Source organism: Acanthochromis polyacanthus, chromosome 15, assembly GCF_021347895.1.
Source record: "Acanthochromis polyacanthus isolate Apoly-LR-REF ecotype Palm Island chromosome 15, KAUST_Apoly_ChrSc, whole genome shotgun sequence".
Taxonomy (NCBI): Eukaryota; Metazoa; Chordata; class Actinopteri; family Pomacentridae; genus Acanthochromis; species Acanthochromis polyacanthus.
The window spans coordinates 6,228,613-6,248,645 of NC_067127.1; the positions used below are offsets into that span (position 1 = coordinate 6,228,613).

The 20,033-nt window shown below is 40.9% G+C and overlaps 1 protein-coding gene across 4 annotated transcripts in view; it reads left to right on the top strand.

Moving 5' to 3' along the window:
• The first annotated feature begins 17,888 nt into the window (after positions 1-17,888).
• chrm3a (cholinergic receptor, muscarinic 3a) overlaps positions 17,889-20,033 on the top strand; it is an 81,194-nt gene continuing 79,049 nt past the window's right edge. For 3 of the 4 annotated variants that reach the window (XM_022198362.2, XM_022198361.2, XM_051960073.1), the window contains exon 1: positions 17,889-18,124. The gene's annotated coding sequence lies outside the window, so the exon portion shown is untranslated. Of the gene's footprint in view, positions 18,125-19,095; positions 19,225-20,033 lie in introns of those variants that run through there. The other variant, XM_051960072.1, reaches the window with a different exon arrangement.

The window sequence follows — 20,033 nt, forward strand, 5'->3', positions numbered from 1 at the left end:
TCTCCTCTCTGTTTTAACCTCGCATTAACATACAGTTTGTGCACGAATCAGCAACTTCCTTGAAAGCAGGCTGTTTCCCATAGAGAAACTGACCCTTGCAAATTGCGTGAACCCCAATACATCCAGCATAAGGGACCATCAGCCACACTTAGAGATACTTTTTTTTTTCGCCTGAAATGCATATGGATTAAGGAGAGCTGTGCACTTCACTGATGGCATGCAAAATGTGACTCATAGTGGCGGTCTCTCTTTGAAGAGAACTAAAGTATCTCTTAACACAGAATGAATGTGACCCATGATGCTAAAGGGTTTCTAAATGAATTTGAGTTTTTTAAACAATAGTCAAACATTTGGAATGTTCCATCTTCACATCAGCAGATCCAAATGACCTTTTTTTCAACTTGTACCATTGTGCACTGTGAGTTTTAGAAAGGTCTCTGATGACATACTGGGACAGAAACTGTGTTCCATTTCTCAAACCCGAGCATCCACTCATTCTTTTAACCCAGTTGCCCAAAGCTGCTTCTTTTTCAATATTTGTACTTTCTGGAGGGATTCTCAGTTATGAGGAGTAAGACTGCAGCTCTATAATACTAATATTTTTTGGAAAGAAGCAGGGAATAGTTTCAATGTTTTTTACCCACGGGTCCTTTTCAGGGCTGTTCTGTGATGTTTGACTCTCAGAACGTTGTGTAGGTACGATAACAAGGTGTTGCTATCATTGGACGTCGTGTTCCCAGATAACCGTAGCTGCTAGTTTGGTCTGTCTGTCCATCGGTGTGTCTCTCTGCCTCTCTTTATCCACCTCCACCCCATGACATGACGAATGAGGTGTTGCCTACGGTCAAAGAGGAGGAAAGAGAGTGTGTCAGACAGATAGACCGAGTGTGGCAGTCTGTGAATATGTCAGGTTAAAATGCTGGGACATTGCTCCCCTGTAATCCCTTTGGCCACGTAGATTAGGAGAGACATGGTGTGGTGCCAACTGCCAATTTTGTATTCTGGTCATTTTCCTCTCTTTCTGCAAGAGATGACTTTTTTTTTGCCATATTTAGTCCAGTGAAAAATGATAATTTTCCCCTTTGGTTTCAAAGAGAAATCAAGCCAAAGAGAACTCAATTTGCATTGTGGAGATGTAGAGCTCGGTCCTGAATTGGCCCTTGGAAAAGCAGTGGGATGGGATGCAGATTTATTCAGATTTTTCATGCTTGTTTTCTTTATAAACATCCAGCGTGTTGTGATGTGTGTTCATTTAGAAAAGAAGGAAACTAGAGTTGTTATATCACCATCTTTAAGGCAGTAATGATGACAGTGGAGGATACGATTTGTGTGGCTTACAGCAGAAAAATAAAGTCAGATTCAGTATAAACAAGTTAAATCCACTATATACAGCAAATATGCTGGCTGTCAGGCTGTACTTTGTGTTTTAAGCTACATATTCAGCATGCTCACAATGACAATGCTAACATGCTAGTGTAGGTTCCATTGTCTCTGGGTCTAAGAAGTAAAACCAATGAGGGAGTACTTTAAACCTTTCTATCGGCCAGCAGGTGGCAGCATCTCTGGCTGCAAAAAAGTCCAATTTTATGGATGTCTATGAGAAAAAAACCCTACTCCTCTGTTGATTTATTGCCTCAGTTAACATTTTCCAAATTAGTTTGTGGTCTCAACTGCAAATTTCAAGTCTTCTTTCATTCAGAATGATATCTATTTTGTAAATTATGATCCAATTTAGAGTTACATGGATGATGAAACAGGTTGCGCTTTAGGGTGTGGCTAGCTTGTAATTAACAAATGGTCATGTGTGGTCTCTTTAGGTTCTCAGTCAAAGCCACCCTTTGCTCATTATGTCAAAAAGCCAAGACAGTGATGGCCAAATTCCAAAGTCAAGGCTTGGAAACGGTAGTCTACAAACCAAAGGGTGGAGTTGCAGCCTGCCCATTATATGCAGTTTGTACTGGAGCTGACAGGAATGTCATCTGCTCAAACGCCAATTTATTCCTGATGATTGAGCTTGACACAAAATCATTCATTTTGTGTGCACACAAGTCTGTTTAATTGTCAATTTCCAATCCATCCTGTAGTTGAGTCATTTTTCAAAAGGCGAAGGCTAGCATCAGTCAGATACACAGTCTGGGTGCTCTGCTAGCATGACTATGAAAATTCAAGCCGCTATTGCATATTTATAATGGTCTATTTGCTCATTCAGAGTTAGAGCAGTTGCCTTTTGTGAACTGTCTAGAAGTCCCTGCCTGGCAGTAATCACTTGGTTTGGTGAACTGTTGTCCTTTCAAATAGTGATTCTTCATCTGACTGTAGCTAGTCCACACTGGCATTCAAGCCTTTATCGATTGCTCTTATTATCTGTCCTGAACACTTGCCTTTCATTGTTGGCTTTCCATTCTAATAGGATCTGTTCCCTTCCTGCTCCCATCCTTTTATCACTTCTACAAACTCTCTTTCTCACTCACACACACTCACTTCACTGTGTCTCTTATCTAGATCCTTTGTATGGTGTAAATAAGCTTCAGAAAGGGCAGACAGACAGTTACTTTGCGATCGGAATTGTTCACTTACCTTGACCTGTGGCTGCTCGTCTCCAATCCGGATCCAATTGTAATTTCCTCAGCTGTGTCTCCCTGTTGCTCCTTTTGCTCCTCTGTCAGTGTAAGTGGATAGTGCAAGGGCCCATATCACAGAGTGTGGCTGAGATAAAGATCTATTCATTTGATTTCTCTTTTAAAAAAGAAATTAAAGGAAAAACATAGATGCATATTATCGCCGATGCCCCGAGGATGAAAAAGGGGCCCCAAGCTTAGTTTCCGAGTTTAGTTATTTTAATTGTCTCCATAAATTTGACTTAATTTGTCAGCTGAAATTGCATTATGATGATTGGCACAGGAGGGGACGAGGATGTGAACTGTTCCACGCAGCACTAATTGGTTCCTCACCCAGCCCAATTTAGAGTGAGCAGCCAGCACGTCACAACCCTTCATCGTCTTTCTAATAAGGAACACAAACATTTCGCCCTGCCTGTTTGTGGCATTTTGTTTACTTAAGACACACACAAGCACACACATATCTATTTGAGAGCTGTTCAATTAGGCAGCTTTATAATTTGATGTTTTCGAAACTTGGCTCAGTGTTGTTTACAGCAGAGAATAAACTTCACTCTCATGCATGTGTTGCTTGTTAAAGAGAGGCAGAAAAGGGATTCGCTCATCGAGTTCAACATGAAAGAAAGTCTTAGAATTTGTGAAATTGACATCGGCTAAAACCACAAATGGTTGTGCAACACATATTTCTTAAAAAACAAATCTTAACAATACCATGATCACCAGAGGAATAAATCATAATCGAGGACAATAGCTGGTTCAGTCAGTACAACTGGTGGCTCAGCCTGTTTTTGAGACTATATCTTACGGAAATGTTTAATTAATGCCTCATATTGTAAGTTAAATGTTTATTTTTGTGTACTACTCAACTCATGATTACAGTATACAACAGAAACTGTGTCACCGCTGAATAGTTGCATTATTTCTCAATTTACAAGCAGAACATTTCTTCCTATGAAAACTGTATATTCAATACAGGCACCAAAGTAAAAACTCAGTGTAACAAAAAGATAACTGATTGATTTCCAAATAGCTTTATTGCATTAAATTAGTCAGAAATTTACTTTATGATTAAAACAACTTGTCAAGATCTCTAAATTATTATTTTAAATTTATAGTTTTACAAATTTACAATTTGCAATTAATGTCTTCTCTGTAATTTTTACACTTGACAAAGTCGTCTCGATTACCAGATTGGACCCTCTGGCGGGCCGGTTTTGGACCGCGGGCCGTATGTTTGACACCCCTGCTGTAGATGAACTTGTAGTGAAATAGAAAGCCAGGTAGCTTAAGACTAACTAGAATACTTAAACAGTAAGTCAAATGTAGAGGGAAATGTGGCCGCTAACGGATCACCTTCTGCTGCTGGGTTGGATCAGGTGTGTGGGATCGCTGCCATATTCTCTGTATGACAGGCATAACTGACAAGAGGTTCCTCTGTAGCTGTAAATTAAGATTTCAGATATTTATTAATTGGTATCATTTTGCATTAGTACTGACAGGTGCCAGGACTCACCTTGTTGTAATTTAGCCTGGACATTGCTTCTTTTTTTTTTTTTGTTCTGTTGTGGAAATTTATCTTCAGAAGTTTTGACACTCAGATAAAATCCAAAGATACACATCAGATGTGTTTGGACTGTTCTGTTAATCTTCTGATTCTACAGTTGAGAATTGTTCTCAAGAGGATTAAACAGTCTGGAGGATATTTCTGTTATGTTTGTGGCAACACATTCATCAGCTGTCTATTTGTAAGTGGCAAATCTAATTTTATTTGTGCTGTCGTGCCTCCTCCAAAATGTTCTATTTATACCAACATATATGAAACACCGAAGTTGATTTCTAAGTTACATCTGAAAGATAAGGCCACTGGGATGAATGCGTGACTGTGTGTGGGTGACTGAGTCTATTTTTGTCTTTCCATCTCTTTCTTTCTGTCTCTGCCTCTTTTTGTGACCACTCTCCCTCCCAGATGTTATTTGCACCTGCGCCACATGGCATGTCAGTCCTCCCAGCGGTGGCAGTATCTTGGCAGTCCTCAATGCAGAACAAATAACATGGAGGTGTGATCATAAACACATCAGGATCCTGGCATGATGGCAAAGTGGTACTAATGTGCACACATACCTAGAATTTATCCTTACAGCTTCTTTTCAAGTTTATTTTATGAGGTGGCCGAGATTTGGTCCTCGCAAAATTTTCAGCACCCACTGACATGCTGCGAGGACACACCACAGTCCCCACCAAGCCATGAAAACAACTCCACATTCACACAGTATTTACTGCCATTCAGGAGGATGTGTCTGAGGAAGGGGCAGCCAAAGGGCAGGTTTGTTACATAGTTATCTGAGAGATGTGAAAACTCTCAGTACTCTGCTTATGTAGAGGCCTCAGCCTCAGCCAGGTCCTGCTGCAGCTATTGAAGCTTTCCTTATCTTTATCCTTTGAGGTTCTACTGGGAAGCAACTCTCAGCTAACTGGAGATGTGTTCAGATGCACAGTTGGTCTTCATGCAACTCTTTAGCTATAGGGAATGTTGTCTGCCTGTCATTTCTGGGTCTTAATCCAGTCTGAGACATTTGCTGCTCCTTATCTCCATCTAAATGCCATATACATGGGCCTGTTTAGCTAAAAACCACATGAAAATCTGCAATTTCATTACCATATTTGAAGCTCAGAAGCAATCTAAAGGCAGATATATCTGTTTAGAACATTTTGTATCTAATCTGTTTTCTTAATTGACTTCGGTTGGGGCTTTTTTAATCTTTCTTTAATCAGACCTCTCTATCTAAAGCATGTTTGGTGTGTGGAGCAGGAAACTTAATTTCAGATATTGAAGGAAAGATACACCTCGTGGCCCTCAAGATGTTCAAATGCTTCAAAAGTACACTGACAGTCATTAAAAACTTTGAGACCATATTTTTAAACATAATTTTTATTTTGAAGCCCGAAACTGGATTTTCTTCATATGAATCATTTGTTTAGCATATTGGCATACAGGAACAAAAATCTAAAGTTTCAAGAATGATGTCAAAATAAAGAATTTCACAAAAGAACACGGCACCTGCCAAACACAAAGTCACAACCGAGTATGGCCTAAATTTGCTTCGATGCAGGCAGCAATTCGTCGGCGCATGCTTTGGACCAGGCTTCTGATTGTGGGTTGGGAACAGCCCATACGCCTGGCTACATCACTGTAGCTCAAAGCGGCCTCCACCATACCCAGTACCCGGAGACGTTGTTCATGTGATAGACGCGGCATGATGCTGTTCACTGGACTAACAATGGTGGCCTTTTTTGGGCCTTTATATAGGCCTTCAGAACCCATTCTCAAATTGTGCAGACACTCACTGAGTATTACTTGGTGTGTATTTGGTTCACTTTTGCAAAGTGAACCAACCCATGTGCAAATGAATCATGACAAAATGACAACTCATCATTATCTCAACTACCAGGGCACTAGATCATCAGTAAATCCACAATGAATAATTACAACCCCCCTACAAGTAGAATTCTGAGTACATTTCTACCTCAAAGTTTCTATTGACTGTCAGTATATAAGCAGTAAAGTAGTTTTTTTTTGAGTTTCTGGGAAACGAAGTTATAGTGACATAAGATTTTTTTAAAGAAGAGCCTGAATGCATTGTAGAAAGGGAAATAACTGTCATGGTCTGCTATTTTCCCCTCCTTTCTCTGTCTTCTCCACTCATCTCTCTGTGTATCAGCCAGGCGGATATGATAAACAGTCTGCCAATTTTAATAACCTGAAATCACATATGTGTTTATTGTGTTATGTTGTCTGCAATGTTTGACTGGAAGGGATGGCTCGGCTCAGCGACAAGACACATATTTGCCTGACTCATTTTTACAATGATGTGGTGCACACATGATATATATATTCTGAAAACATCAGCGTGCAGCGATGAATAATTTATGAAACCGAGATACTGATGGGGGTCATTGGGATTGACCCAAAGGGTGAAATCTTGGGTTATGACGATGGTTTACATATACAGTATGTTTATCCCAGTGAGTAAAATGTGGCTTTACACTCTGTAAAAGTTGAATTTTAATATGTTTACTATTCGATCCAGACTGAAATATCTCAGCGACTATTGGATGGATTGCAGTAAAATTAGCACGCCGCCTATTTGTGCATATCTGTGAGAAATATACTGTATTGCTTGTAATTGATTTTGATATTGAATTGTCCCCTAAGTTTTCCAATATTTTCATTCATGCATGAAAAATCAATACTCTGAGCATATTAGCATTCTAATGGTAAATTTTTCAACAGTATATCCACCAATTATCAGGCCCAGTAGATTCATCGCTATGAATAATGCATCCAGAGCTGCTAGTTTAGCTGTCGATTCTTACTGATATGCTAGATTGACTTCTAATGTATTGTTGAGCTATATAACTAACCAAACACAAAGTTGCTGCAAATGCTACAGTCATACAGCATACGTTTGTGCTTTTCCACTTTCACCTCTTGTTGACTGTAGTTTACCGAAGTTCCGATGTCTCCTCTTGAAGTAATGAGACATAATGAACTGGTAGCAGAACTCTGCCTCCCAGTCCATCAAAACAGTGTGATCCAGCATTATCCTGTGAGCTCGGCTGGGATGGCTCTGATTAGTCTTGCATGAAGAGCTGATATGAATCTAACAACCAAGACCAGATGTGGTCTTTATTTTGAGAGCTGAGCGGGAGGAGGATATTTATCAGCACCTGACTGTATAAGTGCAAAGAGATAAACAGAGTAAATTAGGGTGCTTAGATGTATACATGCAGACAGACCTGCTGTATGTGTGGCCAGGCAGTGCACACACTAATTCCTTATTGCGTTGCATCCCTTTTTTTGCCTTAGGTTATCTTAATTTTTGCTCCCATCCCTGGGATCTCTCTGGCATGTCCAGTTCAGGCTTAGCTGCCAAGCCACAAATCTGCTCAGCAGACAACAAAGCTGAGCACCTTTACTTTGGCCTTGTGAGTTCAGCTATTATCCAGTACCTATAAGGGTTCAAAAAGCAGAAACTGTGCTGTGTTGCAATTCATCCATCCGCTTCTTGTTTTTTTTCTTTTTCTATTGCTTGTTTTTTCGCTGTTGTACTCTCATTCCTTATCACACATGCACACACACACCCCATGAGTGACTGGATTTTGAACTGCACCCAGTAAAAAACCCCACTGGGTCTCTTTCTTTTATAAATATTTGAAGATCAGTATTTGACTAACCAGGTGCGCAGTGGGTGAATCATTAGGAAAGGAGGGGAGCTGGGACTAAGGGAGGAGAGACAAAGCAGCATATGTTGAGCGAGTGGAGTGTCCATGGCATGCTGATACAAAAAAGTGATTCATGGACTTTGTTGTTGTGTTGTTGGATGTTGGGAATGCCCTGTTCTGTGGCTCAAGGAGGAATTAGTCCAACTGGGTCTGTCAAAGCTCCGAGCCATACCGGTAAGTTATCTCAAGCATGGAAAAGCTTCAGTCTATCCCCCGTGTGCCCGTGAGACAAATGATGCCAACAAATGCGATTGGTTGCCGAATTCTGCAGTGAAATTTAGCAGAATATTAATGCTTGACTTTCAAGTTCATGCGTGTCGTGTGTTGACTGTACACTTGCTGAGGAGCTTACTAAAGGAAGAGAGAGAGGTCAAAGGATAATTAGATTCGGGTTCTTTATCTAAAGGGATGTTCCGTACCACTGATAGTGATAATTAATTAGCTTATTCCTTCAGTGTAATTAAAACCCTCGATAATCTGACTTTTGTTCTAACTGAATAGCTTCTGACTGGAGACAGATGGGACGTGGAGAAACAGGAAATTCTTGGGTGACAAACTGTCAACTTGCAGAGTCAGTTTTACATACCGCTTCTCATTGATGTTTTCAGGAGCAGAGTTCACTTTTGCAGCAAGTTACAGTTTATCTGATAGTACTGTGAAGAATATGTGGGATTTTTGTGAAGGACGCTGTGTAACTCGCATTACAATGAACCAGTGGTGACAGCTTCTTCACCTTGAGTCTGACACTGATGTTGTCTGAGAAAACGTGGATATTAAAAAGACTGAAATTATCAAGTGGCTGTGGATCGTGTGATTTTATGTTTTTTTGGAAGTGGAAAGACGCTCGGTACCGCTTGTATTTTACACCAGTGTTACAAATGGTCCGAACCTGGCTGACAAACTGTGACAAAAATGGGAATGGACACTCAAAATTCCACCAAAAACAATATTTATTTAACTAAACCTGTTGCGTTATCAGTGGCATTAGTGATTTGACTGTGGATATATGATCGTAGTGTAGTGAGAGTGTTGTCAGGGGCAGCAGACAAACCAAAGAAAAAGCTAAATGTGGCTGTCGGCGGCTATCCCGGAGTCCAAACACCCCAGAGTCCAAACACCCCAGACTGGCAGGACCACACATTAAGGCTCCAACAGCTCAGTGACCTGAAAACAGATTACAGAGTATGAAATACACCCGATATGCCTGAACCAGCCCACTGGACAGACCTGTCACAACATGAAGATAAATTTATGTGTTATAAGAAACACTACCGAACTTGTGAAAACACTTTGGTCTTTGGTGGTTTGCTTTATTACACCTGAAAAAAACTAACCTGAATGATACGGTAAGGTGTCACTAGATTGGTTGTGACTCTAACTCAGGTTGTTTACTTGTTGGTGGCTTGATCTCCACTCTGACCACATGCAAAACAATCCTTTTTAAAGGCACTGAACCCAAAGTAGCCTTCGATGGCAGGCGTGCACCTTGTGTGACCGTGAGTGTATGAAAGAAAATCACCGTGAGGCACTCTTAGTACCACTAAGGTATAAAGTGTGATATAAGTGCAGACCATTTACTTAAAGGCTTGTAAGAACAAATTTGAGCTGTGGAGAGATGCACGCTTTCGTCAATCAAGCATCCAGGATTTTGGGGGCTAAAAGTCACGATGTCTCGTCCTCTGATGCGTCAGTATGACATTCTCCTTTTAATATGTTTCTCAGAAAACTCCAACTGTGTCGAATGCAACACTAAATCGCCAGCGCTGGCCTTTAATAAGAGGGCAAATGTGTCAGTGGACAGTGTCAGGATTGAAGAGACTGACTTGTTTGGGCATGTTGAGGTTGTTTCAGATATTTCTGTTGAGATCAGACTTAAAAAAAAATACAGGCAGCTGATCGTGTTGGAATAATCTTGCTTTTGAATGTCGGCATTCGTTTCACATAGGAGCAAGCCGACTCCAGAACCAAAAGACTCGGGATGGATCTCAAATTAGTGTATGTGCACTCCATATACCTAAAGGGGATATTCATTCACAACAACTGACTATCACCTAGTCTATGTGAGTTTATAGCTGCTTTTTTTCTGGATCAATCAGTCATATTGTGCAAATGCACTTAATTTTATATCAGTCCATTTGACCTGAAACTTCTACATTCAAAGCAAAAAGTGACATTATGTTCACAGGAATATTTCAGCTATTTTCTGTTTCACATCACAGGCTACAAAAGCACACCTCACCCCTCCAGAAACATGAGTTGGACATTTCTAAACCCGCATAGCCTCATTTTTACTGAGGTCATTTGACACTTTTTTGCGGGAATGAGCTGGTGGTCGTAGATTCCCATTTTTTCAACACAGCTAGTTTCATTTTGGCTGAAGACTTTAGAACGACTTTGCTGCTGGTAACTTTGCTGCTGTTTCCATGACCTGCCTCTGTGTCCACAGCTGTGGAGCCTTTGTCGCTGCTGGTGTCCGACTTTGGACACCCAAACCATTTTAAAATATCTGTATTTGGACAGTTTGCAAACACTGTAGGCTGAAGTTGACCAGCAGCGGTCAGAACGATCCCAGCACAGCGACATAGACCAACACAATTCAGCAGACCTGTTCTTCATCAGAATTTTGATCGCAGTGTTAAACCATTATGCATGATCATGAGACTAACTATTCACGAGTGCCCACTCAGCACTTACAATGAAGTGATGACACACTTATTATTCGAACTTCAACTGAGAGTGCAAATATTAAACTAAGAGTGCAAACACACACCAAGCCTATAGTTTACTACATTCTCATTTTAATCCAAGCTAGATGGAAACATTAAAAATTCGCCCACCCATGGAATTAATGTCAGTTTAATTAGCTAGCTATCTTGCTGAGAAAATGTGGCAGCAATGGCTCTCATTTCAGGAAGAAAAACTGACAGCTGACAGCTAGAAATGAGATGCTGTTTTTGTCAATATGTCTGAAATCAAGGACTCATTGTTTTAAAAAAACATATGTGAGTTTGAGGTGGTACTGATGGGTGTGAGAGTGAACACCTGCAGCTGATATGGGCCTTTTGGGCAAAAAAAGCTGACATATGTCTCTCTTTTCTATCCACTTTGCATAAACCTGCCTGCCTGTTCACACCTTCAACTTGGTTGTTTCCAGAGGGTTGATTATTGGCAATCCCAGTATCTGCTTAAAGGCTGAAGTTTACCTAATAAGCTATTGAGACTGGTTAGCTAGAGATACATGTACTGGTGTTTGTATGTTGCTTATTCCTGAATATGGCGAAACTCTATGCTGAGGCATAGTAAAACTGGTAAATGAAGATCAAAAGGTTCCTTGGGAGTCTGGCTTTGTAACTGTGGAGTGCTTTGTCACAGCTCATGTTTTGGGATTTTGCATGAGCTTTTTTGTAGCTTGGTTTATTCTTTGTTTCTCATGTTTCTTGTTTTGGTTGGCAAGAGAGCCTTTGTTTGGAGGAACCTTAGGGTGTGCCTCTGATTTAGTGCTCATGTGTGGATTCCAGTTTTATGTTTGTTTGCTGGAATTTGTCAAAGTGGAGTGTGTGCTGATTTGTTTTCTGGCTGCAAGGCTTGGACACTGGTGTTAACTCTCATTCTTGGATCAACATTTTGATTAGGCTTAGTGTTTTATGTTTGGTGGTCAATGGATGAATTTCATCTCTTGCCAACTATACTCGTTAGTATGTTTGCAATAACACATTGGTTACGACTTTACATGCATCTATACTAGTTCTAAGTTTGGAAACCATATTGGGCCCAAGCACCAGTTTTTTCATGCCTTGCTGCCATACCTGCCAGTTCACATGATTTTTCATTATTAGTTTTCTTACCCTTAATTTGCCCCTGGATCCAAGGATGCTGGGTGAGGAAGTCAAATCTGGAAAGATAATTTGCACAGAAGTCAGTTTAGTGCAATGGGGAATATTTTTGTGGAAGTGTTTTATGCTGTGGTGTTTTGACTTGTGTTTTGGCTTGTTTAAGATGCCAAGTCACAACTGATTTTAAGAGGAGCGGTGTGACGCTCTGCCTACTGTATTGAGGACAGTTTTAGCCTGTCTGAGATTTCAATTGGTTGACATGTGAGGGTCGTATAGAGTAATTCAGCTCATTTGAGTCTTTCATGCAGTAAAAGCTGGTGTTTGTTCATTTTTTCCCCAAAACTTTCATCAAACTTTTTTCAGCTTCAGCACCTCCACAGCACACATTACACTCATCCATTTGCTGATGTTGTTGTCTTGCCCAGAGTTGGCAGATGGAAATTGGTTAAATCTCGTCCAATGCATCTCCCCTACAAGGTTGTTTTTGTATACATTCTCTAGCAAATAAAACTTAAAAAAATGTACAGAGATGTAGATTACATATGCCAAAAGAGTTGTCATGTCTCATTTTTTTAGGATGATTATTTTCAAGTTTTCTGGGACAAAATGGAAGTGGTGCATTCATCGTTGGTTTCAACTATCCTCTAAACTAACCAGCTACTAAATCAGAGCTGAGTGGGAAGTTGATTGTCTCCAGCCATTAGTCAGCAAGTGTCACCTCTCCAGCCTGAAAGAAGCACTTTGTCTGGACTTACTTCTATTTGATTGTGATTACGCTTTGTCACAATGTGGCGCAAGCTCTAACCTCAGGCTGTTGACCTCTGAGTGATTACTGGCTGATTTCCCTCCCCATGGTTTCCCCAATAAATGACTCATCGAGACACAAACATTGGGATGCGCTGCAATCGCTGGTTGTGTTTCCAATGATTTCTGCTTGTCTGACTTTGTGTGAGGAGTTTGAGAGCGTGCATGAGAAATACGCGGCCAGATATTTTGTGTCGCAATCTTCAATTTGAAGAGCTTTCATGGTGAAGGACTGCGAATGCTGCTGACAGGCTGTATGGCAAATAAGTTCTGCAGGGAGCTGTTGAGAGACTGGGCCTACTTGTATATTCAACTAACAACTTGCTAAAGGACAGGGATGACAGTGGAGATGACAAGTCAGTCTATGATCAAGGTCAGCGCTAAAATGTCTTCGAAAATGCAGAATTCTCTGGGCATAGTGAGAGGATTAGGTTTTTTATTCGTGTGAGGGGAAGAATGAAGAGATGCCTATAAAAGGGAAAATGCTGGGCTGAGTGTCTATGGTTGAGGTAAGAGAAACTAAACAAAAGTAGAAGTTGAGGGAAAGCTCGATCGCAGCCAAAGCTGGGATCGCTTGATAGCGCAACGCTTCATTGATATTCAGATGCTGATATCTCATTGCACATGTCAAGAAAGGACACAGTCACATGCACACAGAAACCACACACAGTGAGAAATCATCCTGAGGGTATTAGCTTCTAATTATTTCTGACAAAAAAAAACATGCATGCTAAATTGAAAAGCCCTCCAGTAAATCAAAAAAACTGCTGGTTTTCATCATGTCATCAGCCTCAGTGCCCAGCTGTCATCAAAACATGAGAACACAGTGTTGGGTTGTTTTCATGTATATATAAATAAACGCAGCTCATGCAGAAAGCAAAAGAAAAGTTATGTAAAATATGCTAATTAGTTCTTAGAGTTAGTAATTTGTTAATGGTGCTTTCCAGGAATATTTGCCAACATGAGCTTTTAAAAGCATCAAAACAGTATGTCTGAGCTGTAATCGTCAGTGGAAATTAATCATGCCGTGGAAGCAGAAACTCAAGATCATGAAAGCGTTTTTTCTTTTTTCTGAATATAACCCCAAATAACCCCCACTGTGGTTTCTATGAAAGTTTGCCCGATTTGAAGCAGTGATGCAGAATGTTTTCATGCCCTCACTTCTTCTCTCTTTTTTCTGCTAATCAAAGACAAAAACAAATTAAAATAAAACAGATTCTACCCAGCGTACCCTTAAGGATTGGGGTTTTTTTGTGTGATCAAACTTGCAGTCTTTTGGTTTTTCCCCATTGAATTTTTGGTTTGCTGGTTGGTTGGCATGCATAAATAAGAAGTACTGATTTTTCACAATTTTTCTACAACATCTGTAACTTTTCTTTTGGTGAAGGGAATAACATGGATCGTTTCCTGATAATGTAATGTTCTGCTGGGAAACCTTGGGTCCTGGCATTCGTGTGGATGTTACCACCCACCTAAGCACAGTTTCAGGCCAAGCAGACCCACCATGCTACGCACTGATGCCAGCAGCATCCCCCAGTAGGACAGTGTGGCCTTCTACATCATAAAAATGCTCGAGGAACATAAGCAAATTGGACAAGATCTCCCAAATCCCAACAGAATAAGCCTGATCCATGGAGGATCCAACTTACAACCCACAAAAACTGAAAGATCTGCTGCTACTGTCCTCATACCAGAAATTGCTTAGCACCTCCTGAGGTCCCATGTCCATGTTCCAATGTCAAAAACATTTCAGAAACAGGAAGTAGGACTTATGCAGTATTAGCCAGGTGGTTTTAATGTTTTGGCGGATTGGTGTATATCAAAGTAGCACTGAACTACCTCTCGGTAGAAATTCTGCAGCTTGGGACAGAACCAAAACTGTTGACCTTGGGACCATCAGAAGACCTTGATCTTACGCATAAAGCATAAAGAAGCCAATGACAGTAAAGCTGACTGTAGATTTACCTGAGAACAGTGTAATAGAGGAATCCCTCTATGTTGTATTTATTGATCTTGAGCTTGAATGACTGCATATGGAAGCTTTTGTCTTCAGCGTTGAGACCCTGGAGGTGTTTTTCCCAGGATGCCTTGTGGGGAAAGCTATTTCATCATTCAAATAGATTTTTCACGCGATTTTCATACTTTAATCATCACCTCAGGTGCAGCCTTTACGTCCAAGCAGCCGGGAGAGCTTTCTATCTCGAGATTCCGCAACGGAGAAAGCACTGTATTAACTTTGTTTAGTTCAAAATTATTCAAAATCTTTGATACACTATGAAATCAATTTGTGTTTACCGACAGCTGGTGAATCTGATGTATTTATTTATTATGTTCATCCAAACAGGATTTGCATGCTCTTAATTTTATTTCAAGGAAAAACAAGCGACAAGTACTTGTAGTCGCCTTTGAGGTTCGTCACATGTTTTTTTTAATGAGCTGAGTGTGCAGATGGTACCACAAACACTTGTGGTGTATTTTTCCTCTGACTACAAGTTGCATTTCATTGCACCTCTTGCCCTGCAGTGCACCTTGTGAGCAAAACTTTTCTCTCCTTTTCACTAAATGTTTTGAAATTGAAAGAAAGGAAGCACTTGTCTGAAGAAGAATTTTTCTTTTTGTGAGGAACCATCTCTGATTGTCTACTGAGTGTTTAATTTTCCAGCAGATTTGTTTGAGGTTTACGTAGGTAAGTTATTTGAGTGTTTCCACTTTATTTCTGTGTCATCATGTACACCCCCTGTCAAAAGTTTTGAGACAGATTCTTATTCATTTGAATGAGAACCCGTCTCAAAACTTTTGACAGGGGGTGTATTTTGTTGACATTTTCGAGAGGGAGAAGTAGATGGAAGAGACCATTATTAAGTGAAAACTGTCTCTGTAGACCAGTGGCCTACAGTAACGTTGTTATCAGTGTGTTCATGCAGTTCTTGAGGAACCAGACAGTGTGAAATTGCACGACGTTGAATGGTGAGGCTCAGCTTTGAGTTTGTGTTTATCGTGGTCCACATAGCAGGTGTGCTGGAGTAGAACCGCAGACTGGGTTCTCTTTACCATTTTATTATTTATGAATTGAAAAATAAATCTTGACACAAGACCAGCCTTATATATATATCTTAACTTAAGATTTCTGACACTTTATTTTTTCCCCCATTTCACCTTCTTCTATTAACATGGAGTTTACACTTCAGGTGTGATTTATGAATTGTAGCGATCACTGGTGTCATCTGAAGCCTTCATTTGCAGCTTTTTCAACCTAGGTACAGTCAGGATTGAAATAAAATAAATCAGCTTTTATGTCAATATTTGCCTTCATTGTGCCTTGATTAACTTTTTCTCAGTTCTCTGATTTACATCTTTTTTTTTTAAAATGCAAGATTCGTTTAATGCCTTAGATGAGCAAATTTCAGTTAGGCCATAAGAGAGTACACAGCACACCCAGCATGACCTCCAGTACAGGAGCTAACCAGATCAGCAACTATTTAAGCTTTCCTTCTCATCTAAAACAGACACTGTATTATGTAAGCTTCCACACGCATGTATAGCATCCAGATGGAAATAACTGTTTTTTTTTTGTTTTTTTTTTTAATTTACAGGATGCAAACAGGCTGCTGATTGGAAAATATGCACAGACACATTGCCAGATAGCCTACCAGGCATTAGCATGATGAGAGTGCTGTACATGTTGGAGGAAGTCAGCACAGTAATAATGTATTTCATCTTCGTTCTGCCTCTAGTCATGCTGCTATAGGCCTAGGCTGCTGGGGGACTTTTCTTGACGCACTGAGCCCTTCTCTATCTACCTTTACATTTAATATGTATACCGTTATTGCAGTACATTCACTCTGTTTCCCCCTGTGCTATTTCTCCGAGTGTCCCTGGTCCCAGAGCTGGATGCTTCAGATCTGCGGTCGATGTTCCACCAGCTGGTCCAGTCTCCACCATGTCCACTGTGGGATGCTGCTGCTGACCTTCCTCCAGCCCTCTGCTTCCAACTCCCTTTTTCCACCAGTCAACTCTGCATTGCCTTCACTATACTGTTATGCTAACTTACATACTGTTTGAATTTTACTGCTAGCTATATATGGAGTATGTTTAATGTCAGAGCCGTACATCATAAGAGTAAATTATGAGTCAGTTTTCAATGTTAGCTTATACTTTGTCTGTGTCACATATCCTGTCATGCATGTATCCAAATGTGTGTTGTGTTTTCCTTGCTTTCCCACCCCTCCCTCTTCTCCCATCCCTCCCCCTTGCCCTCTTCTGTCCTTCTCAACCCGCCCGGCCAGCAGGCAGATGGGTCCCCCCTATATAGAGCCGGGTTCTGCTCGAGGTTTCTTCCCTGTTAAAAGGGTGTTTTCCTTGCCACTGTCGCCTTTGGGCTTGCTCTGGGGGTCAGGCATATGGGTTCTGTAAAGCGTCTTGAGACGATTTGACTGTAATTGACGCTATATAAATAAATGAATTGAATTGAATTGAATTGAATTGAATTGAATTGAATTGAATTGAATTGAATCGAATCTCTCTGCTCATTCTATGTTTTTACAGAACTGTCGCCTGCACTGGAAAAGGGAAACATAGTCCGAGGGTCTGCGGTGAATCCGAGCAGGAGCCTCTGAGGTTTCATTCCACAAGTCCCTGCAACCAGCCATAATTGGCTTCCACATTCCTCCAAGGATTACCACTAACTCCTTATTTGTGTTTATATAAAAAAAATTAAACATTTGCTTTGGCTGCCTGAATTACACTCGGACAACTGTCACAACACACTGTTTCCCTTTTGCCTTATTTTTTTCCTCCACATTGGGAGAGTGATGATTTTTCAGTTCCAATTAAAACCTTGATAAGGTCTTTGTTTTATCTGTTCATATTTATGTGTAGTTGCGTTCAGGCTCTGGCTACATGTGTGAGACAAACAACAGGTTTTTTTAAGTGTGTATTCTGCACCTCGGCTGGATTATTGTGCGTAAAGTCTTAAAGCTGCTTGTTCCAAAACTGCACCAATGTCACTTCTGGAAAGCATGAAAAAAAAAAGAATGGTCTTGTTTCAAATGAAATCTGTCAGTAACTTAAAGCTTTGGCCATGGCACTGTCGCATTATTAAAACAAACTAGAGCGCAAAGCAGCAGTTCAATTTAAATGACATATAAAGCTGGAATAGGGACAACCCTGACAGATTTCTTCTACGTTGTGTGACTCTCATAAGTGTTTAATCTGCCGGTGTGTGCTGAGAACTCCTATGTTCCCCCAGAGCTCCTCTATGAATGAATCTGGACCGTTTTTCGTCGACGGGTGTGCCACCTGCCGGTGCGTCACGGCTCCTCTGGCCAATCCTGACGCAGTGACTCTCCGTGCGCCCTTGGAGATCCCGCGGTGCTCCACACATCGCCGCCCAAAGCCACGGCTCGGTGTTAGCGGAAGGTGGCGAGCCACGGTGGCTGCGCACCGTTAGCGCTTCAGATGTGACTAGGTTGGACTGCGTACTGCTGCTGTGCCAAACATGGAGCCGCGACAAGTTTGACTGGATTGTCCTTTTCCTCATCTTACTTGTACCGCCTGTGACTGCGCGCATCAGGGGGATGATGTGAGGTAGGTGAACAAGAGAAAAGCTGGAAGTTTTCGATACATTTTTTTAAAAATCAAAGTTGAGCATTTAGTTGCCTGCTGCTAGCGCCGATTTGCAGCTGCTCTATTGTGCCACGTTTATCGTCGCTTCACTTTGAAGTTGCGCAGAAATCAGACTAGTAATTTTACATGTGCATGTCCCCAAAGCGAATGTATTCTATCCATTATATTATTGCAAGCTAATATTAAATGCACTTTTGTGTAAATGCAAGTTTTTGAAATGAAAAAGTGCTGCTGCTGTTTCCCTGCTGCCCTTCTCAGCATCCCTGACCAACCATCAGCTCTCCACATACCTCTCCTCCAGAAAAAGACGCGGCTTTTCAAGCAATTCCATTCATGCAAAGTCAATTAAAGACACGATGGAAATTTGTTTTTAGACATTGTTTAAGTTAATCATTAATAAGATAAAGCATTGTCTTCAAAAGAAGCAGTCCTCCCTCTTGTGGCACATTTATCCTCCTTTTTAGTGACCACATAGAGAGAATTTCAGTCCTGCATTAGCTGTGTACAGGGAAGCAAATTAATTGTGTCCTTACATGGCAAGTGCAAGGCTTTCATGAATTGGGGTGACTGTTTATTTATGATGCCCATACATGGCCATGCGAAGGAATGTTCCCTCTCAGTGACCTGGGGGTACTTTGACATTGTGCTGGATAATGAGTAAAAGCAGAGGGAATGGCATCTGTGCCATGGTGCAAATATTTTCCTTTTAGTCCACGGCCGCAGTAATTCATCACAAAAGGCAGAGTGCGAGTTTGACAATACAGTAGCTGTATATGAATCACAATCTATTCACCCTGGCTGTAAACCTCGAAGGTTTAACATTTTAATATGTTGCATGTATCAACACGGCCGGCGTGTTTTCATATCAATATATCAACAGAGCCATTGTTAGGGAACAGTGCAGCCAAGTTGTGTGTTAATGTGAATGCACAGTCTGCGAACTGGTCTGCTAAAGGTAGAGCAGGAATGTGTTTGGATGATTGTGACTTTCCACTGTTGGAGAGGTGCAGTGGAGGACATTCAGAGAGGGAGGAGAAGAAGAAGACACATGAAGGAGAAAGGTGAGCTGCAATAGAGCTTTCACGCCTTGATGTATTGTTTTAGCCACGGTCAATATTGGGTGACTAATATTTTTTCAGACTTTCTTCTTTTGATTGATGCTTTTGTTGTGCACAATCCTCCTGCCTTATTGATCACTGTTATGACTTTCCCAAATGGGCTGTGGGTGGAGGATAGCACATTGATAGCACTGACTCCGGTGACAAAGGTCTGGATGGCTCCAAGTAGGATGAAAACATCTTCTTTCTTTCTTTTTTTTGTTCCTTCTGCTCTACCTGTTGTTCTGCGTGGGTGCTGCTTTGGCAGATTGCTCACATGCTTTTGGTTTATTAGTCCCAAGCTTGTGAATATGTACTGATGCTGCTGAAAAAAATAATTCTCCCCCTGAGAAGTGCAAGATTATAGTTGCCATTTGTAAGTCTCTGCTTATGGCTGATGTGTGGGATGTTACCCCGCTATACTTTTTCCTGGAACTTGAAGTCGAGCTGTTGTCTTGAAATCCGGTGCAGCGCAGTAATTAGAAGGAATAGTTAGACATTTTGGGAAGTACCTTCATTGCTTTTGTGCCGAGAGTCAGATGCAGGGATCCATGCTGCTTTTATTCCTGCATGGTAACACAGGCGGCAGATGATCAGCTCGGCTTAGCATCAAGAGCGGGAACAAGGAAACCACCAGACTCTCATTATTGGCACCTGTGACAATGCTGTAAAATCCATACAAAAACCAAAGCTTTGAGAATGTAAAGCTCACAGTGAGAGTTCCACATGAATCTTGTCTGTTTTAATTTTTAATGGAAGCATGTCAGATGTCT